Source organism: Equus quagga, chromosome 3 (assembly GCF_021613505.1).
Source record: "Equus quagga isolate Etosha38 chromosome 3, UCLA_HA_Equagga_1.0, whole genome shotgun sequence".
Taxonomy (NCBI): Eukaryota; Metazoa; Chordata; class Mammalia; order Perissodactyla; family Equidae; genus Equus; species Equus quagga.
In genome coordinates this window covers 133,772,540-133,785,023 of record NC_060269.1, presented here as the reverse complement: position 1 = coordinate 133,785,023, position 12,484 = coordinate 133,772,540, and positions in this window count along the sequence as shown.

Genomic DNA, 12,484 nt, shown 5'->3' with positions numbered 1-12,484 from the left:
TTGGGGCATATGATCAACCCCACAAGAGAGTAGAGAGTCAGAGTCCTTCTTGAAAGGGAGTAATGGGGACAATGATACTGCTGGGCCCCAGTCCCAGCCATGAGAGGGAGAGTTTGAAAATTTTAGGGAAGTCATTCCAAAGTGCAGGGCCTCTGAGTTGTGGGACCCAGGATAGGAGCCAGGATGCCTGCCCAGGCTTAAAGCAGCACTGTGGAGGAGATTGGAAAAAAGTGAGAATTCTATGTACTTTTTACTTTGGAACCTGTAAACCTTTAGCAAATTAAAAGTCAAAAATTAAATTTAAAGAAAAAGCACTAAAAAGTTCAAGTTTACCTAAAAGTTTAAAATACATGGAAACAAATAACTTTACTGTATATTAGGTTGGTAAGACAACCATACAGGGAATTGAAATATTCCAACTGATCCTATAACATTTTGTCATACACTTTAGAGATAAAATCCTGCAAAGAAATCTTTTACTTCATTTAGAAATCTTACTGTTAGTAATAATATTGATATTATTATTTTGAAACTATGACATTCACAGCCAGCTCTGCTATACCATGACATATATTAAAATCACCATGCTATGCAAAATTCTGCAATGAAAACTACAAAGCTTGTGGGAAAAATAGAATTAGGAGCACAACACTAAAAAACTTTACAAATAATGCATTTTTTAAAAAACATGGAGACTTACTAAAAAGGGGAGCACAGTTTTACAAAAGTTAAATGGTTAGGACATAAATACTACGATACAGATGGCACTTTGCTTTGAATAAGACCTGAAGTTTGCCTGTGGAAGTGCACATTGGAAAGGTTGCAGGTTGTGAGTTATTGTGAGGTAGTGGAAGGACAGTTATCTGAAATCAGAGGGAAAATTATTGCACTAGGTGGATGTGGCTCAAAGCATAGCCATTGACTTGAAGTATCTGGTAAATGTTTGAGGGATCTGTGGGTTTTTTGCATTTCTACATGGTTTAGTTCAGCTAGGGGCAGTTGTCTATGTTCACCTAATGTTTGTTGCAGATGAAATCATGCATAAGCAAATGAGAAATTCACATTTAAACTCAAATGGTCCCATAATCTATAAATCATATTGGAATGAATTCACATTTTCAAAATAAGTATTATAGCAGAACTGTCTATATGTTATTAAAAGATCAAGCAAGTAATTACATTAATGTTGTTAGGAACCAAGATTTCATCATAGAGAATAAAATAAAAATAAGGAAGTTAATAAAAACCTGGCAGTGGTAAGTATAAGAAGTAAATATCGGTGTTAATTTCTAACTATTTCCTTTTAAAAAAATACATATTTCTAGTTTTTCCACTTAAAACTCCTAGAAGCTATGACAACTCAGCAGCAAAGACCACATATAATGCCAATATGTTGGTATGTAAACAGAATTCTCCAATAAAAGCACCCACGGATCTTTAGAAAAATAACTCATTGCAGTCTGGGAAAGAGAATGGTGAAGATGAGACTGAAATATCTTTTCTTCAAAAGACTAATGGCATCATGTCTAAAGGACACAGTGGCCAGCTTGAAATGGCTCCCAACTGGCCAAAAATGGTACAGTTAGAGCATCAAAGTAAAATTATGATTGTAATTGATTAAAACACATCATTAAACATATAAAACCCATGAGTTCAATATTAAATTTAAAAAGGAGGGAGAAAAAATAAAAATTAAACTCATCAGTCATGATTGAATGTCAATAAGTCACTAATTCATTAATCTGAAATTCGATGATTAAAGGGGAAGAATTAGGCATTTATTCTGCCTTTTAGGGTAATACACATACCCATAGTTGGAGGGGAGAGAGAAAGAGATATCAATGTTTGATACAGAAGAAATTTCAGCTAAGAGATGTAGAAGAAATGATAGAATGAGCAAAACCATAATTTTGCCACCCCAGATGAAATAACTAATGGTTCTTAGCAGATCGTGAAGATGATTAGGTGAAAATTTCAAGGGGAACCTCACAGTACAGTGATCAGGTGTCACCTTAAACTGTTATCCAGATTTAGATTTATTGCAAGCTGAAAAACTGACATAATTTGCCTTACAATGTGGCAAAATATGTATATAGCACCACCTATGAATTGTTCTTGCACGAATAAATTGGACCCTTAATTTAGCAAAACTTTGGATCTTTCTCTTAGTCTACAGGAAACAGAGGAGATAGAAGAAGAAGTTAAATGCTACCATGAGAAAGTAGTCAAATCTAGAACATGACTCAGTTTACAGAATATTGACTTTGTTCCTTTAACGGGTCAATTGCATGGAAAAGGTAGGGCTGTTCTAGATTAAGTACATTTGAAAGGGTTTAAAGAGACAAAACAACAAATTATAATGACTCTTCCTTGGTTATTTCCTCATTCAAAGAAAATAACTGTGAAAAATAATTTTTAGACAGTTGGGGATATCTGAATATAAACTGCACTGAATGATATTAGGAAATAATTTTTAATTATTTCAGGTATTGATAATGGCTTTGAAGTTACAAAAGAAAATTTCTTTTGTTTTAAGGCACATAAAATGTTTGTGCGAGTTTGCCTATCTTGTGTCCTAAAAATACTTTAAAATATGCCAGCAAAAGAAAAATTCTCACCCCCCAAAAGTATTTAACCTGGGGATGCTGAATAAAACAATATGACAAAATGTCAGTGGTTTTGATGCTAAGTGACATGTTCATGTAAGTTTGTTTTATACTCTCTACTTTGTGAAGGTTTGGAAAATTTCAAAATAAAAAACAAAAACTATTAAAATAGCAGAATGTCATTTGGCTACTAGGTCTAGTCAATGGCAACGAAATTACAAAAACAGTATTCAAATTATGAACATTTAGCTTAGCAAAATTCTTTCAATTCCATGCCATTTAAATCCATCTTTATTCAATAACTCTGTAATAAACTTCAAAAGAAATTTTAAGCAGTATTTCTTTCCAACTGAGGCTGCAATCCATTAACGGGTTTAGAAACCAATTTAATGGGCCTGACCAGCATTTTCAAAAATAAAATAGAAAAGAAGCAAAACATAAACAAACAAAAATACCCCCAAACAAATTATTCAAATGAAAAGAAAAAGAAAGAGAAGGAAAATATTCCAGTATATCATAGAAAGTAATGAAAAATCATTACGTAGAAACTATGTCTGTATTGGGTTGTGATATATAATGTAAATTTTGTGGTTAAAAGCATTAAGGACCATCGCACTAAACATGCTTAAACATCACTACCAAGCCCCACGACACGCTGCCCCAGCAGTGAATCCTGCACATCTCATTCTTCTTACCTTAGTTCTGTTACGGGGCATAGAGTACTTTTATCTTTCTTAGAAGCCAATGACTCCAAACCTATGACCCTGAACTGCAAAACCCTATTTATGACCCTACTCAAAACTCCTTTCCCTGACCAGCCTACATTCCCTCCAACCCTGACCCGCTAACATTCGTTATTCCGCTAAACCTCCTTTAGTAATTTTTATTCTTTTTTTTAAATTGTGAAACATAATACACAATGAATCCTGGGTAAATATAATGTATGCTGTAATAAATAATTAAAAGCAAAGCATACGTCACCACTCCCGGAAATGTATTTTCATATAACCCTTATTGCCATTCGACTTCCGGGTTTCATTTGCTTACCGTTAGTGCCTTTCCTCAATCCTTATTGTGAACCCCATGAGAGGCACACTTGACTGTTTTATTGTATCCCCAATATAGAGAATGCAATTAGGCACTCACTCAATAATTTTATTTGTGGAATAAATCAATAAATATGGTATTATTTTTCAAATGTAGGCTATTGGGAAGTAAATTAACACAGATGCATCACAATAGCCTGTATTTAATGTTGCAGTTTTCAGTGTGGGGGTCTTTATTAGGCAGGGCTCAACTGAAGAAGCAGAACACAGGAGATTAGATAGACAGATAAATGGAGAGGGTGGAAGAGAGATGTAGAGAAAGATTTGTTACAAGGAATTGGCTTATGTGATAGGAGGGACTGGCTAAGCAAGTCCAAAATTTGTAAGGCAAGCAGAAGGGAAGATCACAACCAGGCTAGAACCCGCAGGCATGAGCTGAAGCTGCAGTCTGTCCACAGGCAGTCAGGAAAGGAAGATGCAGAGATGGGGGAGCAATTGTAGACTTGGTTGCTATTGAAGTCTCATTCATCAGAAAAAACTCAGTCCCTTTTAAGGGCTTGCTTGATTGGGTCAGGCCCACAAAAGATGATCATTTTAGCTTTAAGTCAACCGATTAGAGACTTTTGCTACATCTGCAAAATCCCCTTACAGCAGTAACTAGATTAGTGCTTGATTGAATAACTGGAAGAGGGTGTGCATATGCTGCAAAATGCCTGCTTTCCCTCCATCCCATCTTTATAGTTTAGCTAGCCTAGCCAAGTTGATACATCACAAACCATCACAGGGTCAGAAAGTTTTTACAAGCACAATTGTTAGTACTCACTATTTTATGTCAATATGATAATGTCTCATTGAGGCTCTCCTGGTTTATGAGAGCCTTGAGTCTACCCTGACAATTTTAATCAAGTGTATGGAAGAATCTCCCAGCCTGGGTTCCTGTGAAGCAATTGCAAATGTCCATTGCTACTCTGGTCTAATCATTACAGAGTGGAAGTGAATAAAGAGCCAATTTTCAAGTCTCAAGTTATATTACGAGGTGCCAAGACAGCAGGGTCCAAAGAGAGACCATTGGCCATTCTAAGTTAAATGATGCTTTTACTGCTAGCCTGACTGCTTAAAAATCATTCATGGAATCAAGGTTTTTCCACAGTTTGGTAACAAAGTGCATTGAACTTGACAGTGGTGGAACCCATTTTTTAAAAAATAGAATTTAAGTCACATCTCATGAACATTTTATTCTTAGTCTTTCTTCTGATATTGCTATCACAGTAAAAACTAATGTCAACTGAAATCTGACAGGACATTTAAATGCCAAGTATGTGATTTTAATATTAAATTTCTACCATATCTTGGTTGCTGAATTACATATTGTATGTGCACTGGTTTTCTGAAAACTAAGCATTGCTGGCCTACCTAAGATAACTTGCAGGCGGTCAGTCAATTAAAGAGAAACCCAATGATTGCATGTAATGATGGTTTCATTTACAGCCTGATGGCTTAAGGAAGTTTGAACAGAATGAAATTACCTTCCTTGCTCAGTAACTTAGACCATTCTCTTTCCTCAGTGACACAAATCCTGGAGCAATTTGGTCATAAGAATTACCCAAGCGAGAGAAAAGTTGGAAATCAGCAAGTCTGTATAAAACTAGTTGGATTTTGTGGTTCTTCCACAGAGTAAAAAGTAGCAAGACTTTAAAGTGTAGTTATGTGGAGTCTGACTTCCAGAGAAATTCTTATATTAGCGAACTCCTATTCACCCAGCTTTCAGCTGAAAATGTCATTATTTTCAGAGGAGAACATAGTATTGCATGCTTATCCTTTATTAGCCGTGATCTCGAGGCCGACAATGCATCCTATTACAGAGCCAGGGATCCATGCCCAGAAGGCGCTTATAATGCTTAGAGTCAATTGGATTACAAGCTTTCAAGCACATATGTATTCTTTGGTAGAAAGGCGATTTTTTTTCCTATCCTTCTTGGGAAATATAAGCTAGCCTTCCAAGTTTAATGCAAAATTTAAAGCTAAATTAGTGGTTTGTATTTTTATTTCTGAGTGAGAATAAAGTAAAAGATGCCGAGGGTATTGGAAATGATTGATCTTGAAATGCGAATAATGTAAGATCAAAAGCAGATACATTCTTTTCTTTTTAATGCTGGTTTACTTATAAATAGCTTTATAAGTCTACTTGCACAAAAAAGTGTATTAAACAGCCATTGGTTTTACTTAAATATCCACTCCTTAAAAAACTCCTATTTACTTGAGAAATAGTGGTATATATAAAAATAAATTCAGCACTATATAAACATAAAAGTAGTGAAAGAAAATAATGCACTGATGTTGAAAACACTGAAAATAACTACTCTGACTTATGACATATTGCCTTTCCCCATCAGTAGCTCTTTAATGTTTTAAATCTATGCTGATAAAAACGAAAGGTGGGGCCAGCCCAGTGGTGCAGCGTTTTAGTTTGCAGGTTCCACTTTGGCAGCCCGCAGTTCACTGGTTCGGATCCCGAGTGTGGACCTATGCACCGCTTGTCAAGCCATGCTGTGGCAGGTGTACCACATATAAAGTAGAGGAAGATGGGCATGGATGTTAGCTCAGGGCCAGTCTTCCTCAGCAAAAAGAGAAGGATTGGCGCCTGATGTTAGATTAGCTCAGGGCTAATCTTCCTCAAAAAGAAAAAAAAGAAAGGTAATATTAAAAACTGATTATCATTAAGTTTTTGTATTCTTTTTAAGTGAAGCAATTTTACAATTTTCCTTGAGAAAAAAATAGTGGAGATGCAGAAAATAACAGAATCTTCATAATAGCTTATATTCTTAAATATCTTCCATGAATATCTTTTCATCTCCCCCTTTTTTTTTCCTGGCAAAGTAGACCTATGGAATCTAAACAGTCTCTAAAACCATCAATGATTGATAATAATGAAGTAGACACTGGATTATCTTCCAAGGCAATCATTTTCTTCCTTGCTAGTTTATCCTTTGTTCCATTTAAGTAGTTCAAGAGTGAATTAAGATTATGTACTTCATAGAGGTGTCTGATTGCCTTTTAAAATTCTTTTTTGCTTACGACTTTAGAGCATTGAATCACTTTTTAAAAAACAAGCATTGTGCTAGTAATGTAACAGTACCAATTTTCTTGCTTTTTATTTTTGTCCCTTTGAAGAGTTCCTGCAAATATAAACAACTCTTGTAAATCACTGTAGCAAAATCAGAGAGTTTGTTCACCAAGAAGAAATCCAGCAGTTTGCCCAAAGAGTCTTCATGGGGTGGCAGTGATTACCCTGTGAATTTTCCATGGTCAGTGTCTGACCCTCCTACCCTGAAGTCGAAAACCAGATTTATCAATTCCCCAATAGTGGATTTATCTCATAGTTACAGATTCACACTACCCACGTGCAAAGACTGATACACAGTGTCAGAAGACCCTGTAAAACCGAATCCTGGGAAATTGTATCCTGGACGTACTTTCCATATGGGGAACCAGATTATACAGAGAGGTTTGCTGTTGAATATGGACTGAACATTGAGCATGTATTACCATTGAAGTTTCTGCATCAGGCAAAAATTACCAGAACATTCAGAGTCAATTGACCACAATTGCTTACATGCACGGTCACCCTGGGAATTTCTGGGCCTAGGGAGAGGTAGAGTAAATTTCCAGGGAGGCTCTCTCCTTTTGAACTTGGATGGGCCCTGCCAAACTTGCCTCTGTGACATTGCTTTTCCCAGAGGATCAACAAGGATCAACAGCCATCTTCATTGACAATTGCCTTTTAATTTGTGTGTATTTACGCAGATTACTGTAAAGCTTGGCTGGTTTAGGGGCTGTACTATCTCTTGAAGATGACTCGACTCTCTGTTTTGTTCCATTTGTGTATGGATTTTAAATTTTTACAACAGAAATTTTGCAACAAAAAAGATAACTTTTTGCAAACGCGGAAGGCCCACCTCTCTTGCAGTGTACTTGTTTTCCTGACCACTTTTCCGCTTTGAATTATAGACATTTGGGGGTAGAGATTGTGGGCTTTTAAGATTTGTACTTTCCTGCATTCATGAGTTTAGTTATCACCTCCATTCTTTCCATGCATTTTCTCTGTTAGTAGTCAATATTTAAGTGGGTGCCTAGAAGTTTCTACTACTTTTTGCTAATTACTTAATTACTTTCGTCTCAGAAACTCACGTAGACTTAAAGAGCTTCCAAAAAAAAAAATGCAGAAAATATCAGAAAGATCTGCTACTGTGGATGCCTTAGAATTTCCAAAGCTATTTTAAAGATATTTCTGATGAAACATCTGTCTAATTTCTAAGAAAATGAATTTGTTAAAGTAACAATTTCCTCTTTTTTAAAATTAAAACATATAATTTCATTATTATGCAAATAAATCAATTTTAAATTATCATGTTATTCTTTTTATATAAAAATTCATCTTTTTAATATATATTCTTTATATATTGAATGTCACTCTAACCCCAAGACTGGGGAGATAATTTAAACAAAATATCTTCATCTGAATTGTGGGATTAGCTCCTCTGACCTTTTGGCTAATGATAACTTCCAGGAAGACTCTAATAGCCATCTGAATAGCAATGAGTGATGTTTTTCACAGAAGACAATCGAATGGAGACTTATACATAGAGACATATGGGAATTGTTTTCACTCATTTATTTTTTCATTTGTTCAATATGTAACGAGTGCCTCCTCTATACCAGGTACTATGCTAGGTTCCAAAGCCACACTGCCTGATATGTGAGCCCCTAGCCACATGTGACTATTGAACACTTGGTATGTGGTAGTGTGACCAAGCAATTGACTTTTAAATTTTATTTAATTTTAATTCCTTAAAATAAAAATGCTTGCAGCAGTGTAAAATTTTAAAATTGTTTATATATTGAAATGACAATGTTTTGGACATATTAGCTTAAATAAAATACGTTATTAAAATAAATTTCACCTGAGTCTTTTTACATTTTTCACATGACTACTAGAATATTAAATGCCTATGACTCATTCTATTTCTATTGGACAGTGCCATTCTAGAGCTTCCATGGTGAATAAAATAGACATGGTCCTCACGATTGTGAAACTTTAGTCCATGGTTAATTATGAAGTTTAGATATGGAAGATTCCTTTTGATCACTAACTTTAGCAACCAGAATTGCACCAAAAATGAATTAAGAGTTCAAGGTAAATAATGAATGTTTGAATGTTTCTGTATTAAAAAAAAACAAACCATAAGAACCTAGGGGATCTTAAATGTTTAGATGAATGAGATTTTACACTTTTGTGTGGTTCTATTGTACTTCTACTTTATTGTGGCATACTAACCATTTTTTGACCCTGGACAGAAAGCCCATTACTTTATAGAAGAACTCATTTAATTATTATAATAATTCTGTGAGATAAATATTACTTCTATTTTACAAAAGAAAGGCTTAGAGTGATTATTCAACTTTTTAAAATTTATACAAAAATGATGAACAGAGAAATAAGACAAACTCATATTTCTTTCTTTCTTTCTTTTTTGAGGAAGATCAGCCCTGAGCTAACATCTGCCACCAATCCTCCTCTTTTTGCTGAGGAAGAGTGGCCTTGAGCTAACCTCCATGCCCGTCTTCCTCTACTTGATATGTGAGACACCTGCCACAGCGTGACTTGACAAGCGGTGTGTAGGTCCACACCCGACATCCGAACTGGAGAACCCCAGGCCGCCAAAGCAGAATGTTCGAACTTAACCCTTGTGCCACTGGGCCAGCCCTGGCAAACTCATATTTCTTATTTCAAATTTTACACTCTTTGTCTTCTACCAAGGATCAGGTCCATTGAAGTTGAGGAAGAGGCCGTCGCAATGTTATTTTCAGAAAATAATACTCTACTTAAATCTCTGGTCCAGGTGCTCACACAACATATGAAATAATTTTGTCTTTTACCCCAGAAAAAGTATTCACCTTCCTCCATTCTGGGATTGTTGGTCATGATAACCAGTTAGCCAGAATCACTCAGCCTTCTCATCATGGGAGTTTTCTCATTTTTCCTCCTCTTGCTTAAAGGTCCCCGCCACAAGCTGCATTAAGGACAGCACCAGGTACTCTTAGGTTTGGATCCTACAAGAAATAAACTAATGGAAGCAGATTCCTCAGTGTAATCTGACATTGCCACTAGGAAAAGCATCTACACCGGAGGACCGAGTCACGATTTCCAGGACGCTTTTACTACAGATGCAGATGCCTCGTGAGAGTAGACTCCTTAAATCCAGGTCAGCAAAACAAAATTTAATTACCTGACACTAAAATAAGTGATGGGTGAAGGCAGTCAAAAGTACTAACTTCCAGTTATAAGATAAATATGTCCTTAAAAAATAAATTAAAATGTGAAATAAGTGATTTAACAATGACTCATATTCTACCAAATTTTTTAACAAACATCTGAAAAAAATTTTCTAATCCGGATTTTAGATTTCTAATCTCTAATCCTCAATTTAAAGCCTGTACTTGTATAAACTGAATTTAAATCCCTGAGAATTCCGAAAAAAATGTTTTAGAAAAGCTCTTAATATAAACTAAAAGCTAATAAATCATCAGGGAGACTCAAAATAATGTGATGAAAAGAAAATAGTATCATATTTTTATTAGTCTAATGAACTCTTCAAAACAATAGTTAATTATTATAGAAATTGCCCATATCAGACACTTTTATTTTTCATGGCTGTATTGTTATTTTTGTAGATTCAACAAGAATCTATCCTTTTTCTCACCAGGACGTACCTGAATAAATCAGGTTTCAAACTAGATCAAGCCATGAATGTTATTTAAGTATGACAAGTCCTTTATTAAAGAACGCATACTATTCTTGTCATATAGCCAAATAGGGCAAAACATCAAATTTATAATATTGAATTGGAAAAATCAATTAACAAATTTATATGTACATTAGAGGAGACTTGAACACAAGTCTCAATTATTGCAAAGCAGGAGAAACAAAACATCTTTCACCCTGAGATACACTAACAACAAATAGGGTCACCCTGCCCTCTTCTCCTCACCAAAGTAAATGGACCGGTGAACATTTCCTGTAATTGGCTAATTCCCGAACGAAAACATTACTCCTGATTTTGCAGTATTAACACTGGATTTTTATGGCACAAACTTTGTAAACCCATTTTCTCTGTTAAATGCTTATCTCTGAGGCTTCTTTTTAAACAGGTAACTCGGAAAAAAGCAAGGCTTATCGAAATCCATGAGATTGGAACATATCATAAAAGCAAATTTCTGCTCTAGTTTGGGTTTGTGGAGAAGAACGTGGGTATTTTAACAATCGTGTTAGAGAGGAGATAGTCATTTAAAATACAGCAAAGATAAGGGGAAGGGCCTGTTTTTACCTTACTAAATAAAGGCTTTTCAATCCAGCTTAGGAAACTCTTATCATCATAATTAAAATCAGGCAGATAAATACAGTTGCATTTTTAAATTGTGTCAATCTTTCACCAATGGAAAAACTGCTTTTCATTGGTCTCAACATAAGGATACTATAAATAACCAACGAAAACAGCCACATGAAGTGATTGTGTCCAGTATTATCACTATCATGGAGCATAGATCTTAACATGTCTTTCCAATCTATTGCTGCACTCAAAACTTTATTAAATCTGGTGAGTTGCAACTAATTCAATGAGTTAAAATCCTTTTATGTAGTAGATATTAATTAAAGATACTATGTCTTTCAGGTTATTTTATGGTTGTATATAATAAATACAGAATATATTGAATTTTGCTAGGTTTTCAGGTGGAAAAAAATTATGTTTCATTTTCTGGAGCATGCAACGTAAAGCATCTGAATGACTATTTTCATGTAGTTTCACAAGGTAAAAGTTTTTAGTCTTTTGCCCCTTTTGAAGTGTTATTGTAGCTTTCTTAACTAGTTAAGACCCTTTATTACTCATAGTAAGAGATGGTGATTGTTCTGCCTAATTTTGGATATTTGTGGCAAGTGAGAAAAGAGATGACCTCAGATGTTTGTATTGCTTTTACACAATGTAAACAGCAGCAAAATGTAATTTCTTTCCAATGATAGACATGATTTTCTTTTTATATTCTCATATTAATCAAATTTAAAAATACGCTGTGCAGAATGTCACATATGTGAATCCATAAAAGCTTCAAGTGAATGTCACATTTCTGAAAGGTTTTAATGGAGACTAAGAGAGAACACTCATAAAAATGGAACTAGAACACCTAAGGAGTAGAACTAGAAGAAAAGAAACAGGAGCAATTTCTAGAAATTCACGTTTAGGAACAACCATAGCTCAGAAACTCAAATAAAAATAATGATTAATCAACCTTCTATTTTTTTTTAATTTTTATTTTTTTCAGATGTACATCATATTTGAAATTCTGTGTACATTACGTCATGTTCACCACCCGAACACTAATTATAGTGCATCCCCTACATGTGACCCTACTCACCCCTTTTGCCCTCCCCCCTCCCCCCTTCCCCTATGGTAACCACCAGTCCAATCTCCAATGCTATGTGTTTTTTTTTGTTTTGTCGTTTTTATCTTCTACTTATGAGTGAGATCATATAGTATTTGACTTTCTCCCTCTGACTTATTTCACTCAGCGTAATACCCTCAAGGTCCATCCATGTTGTCACAAATGGCTGGATTTCGTCATTTCTTATGGCTGAGTAGTAGTCCATCGTGTATAAATACTACATCTTCTTTATCCATTCGTCCCTTGATGGGCACCTAGGTTGCTTCCAAGGCTTTGCTATTGTGTATAATGCTGCAATGAACATAGGGGTGCAAGTATCTTTATGCCTTTGTGTTT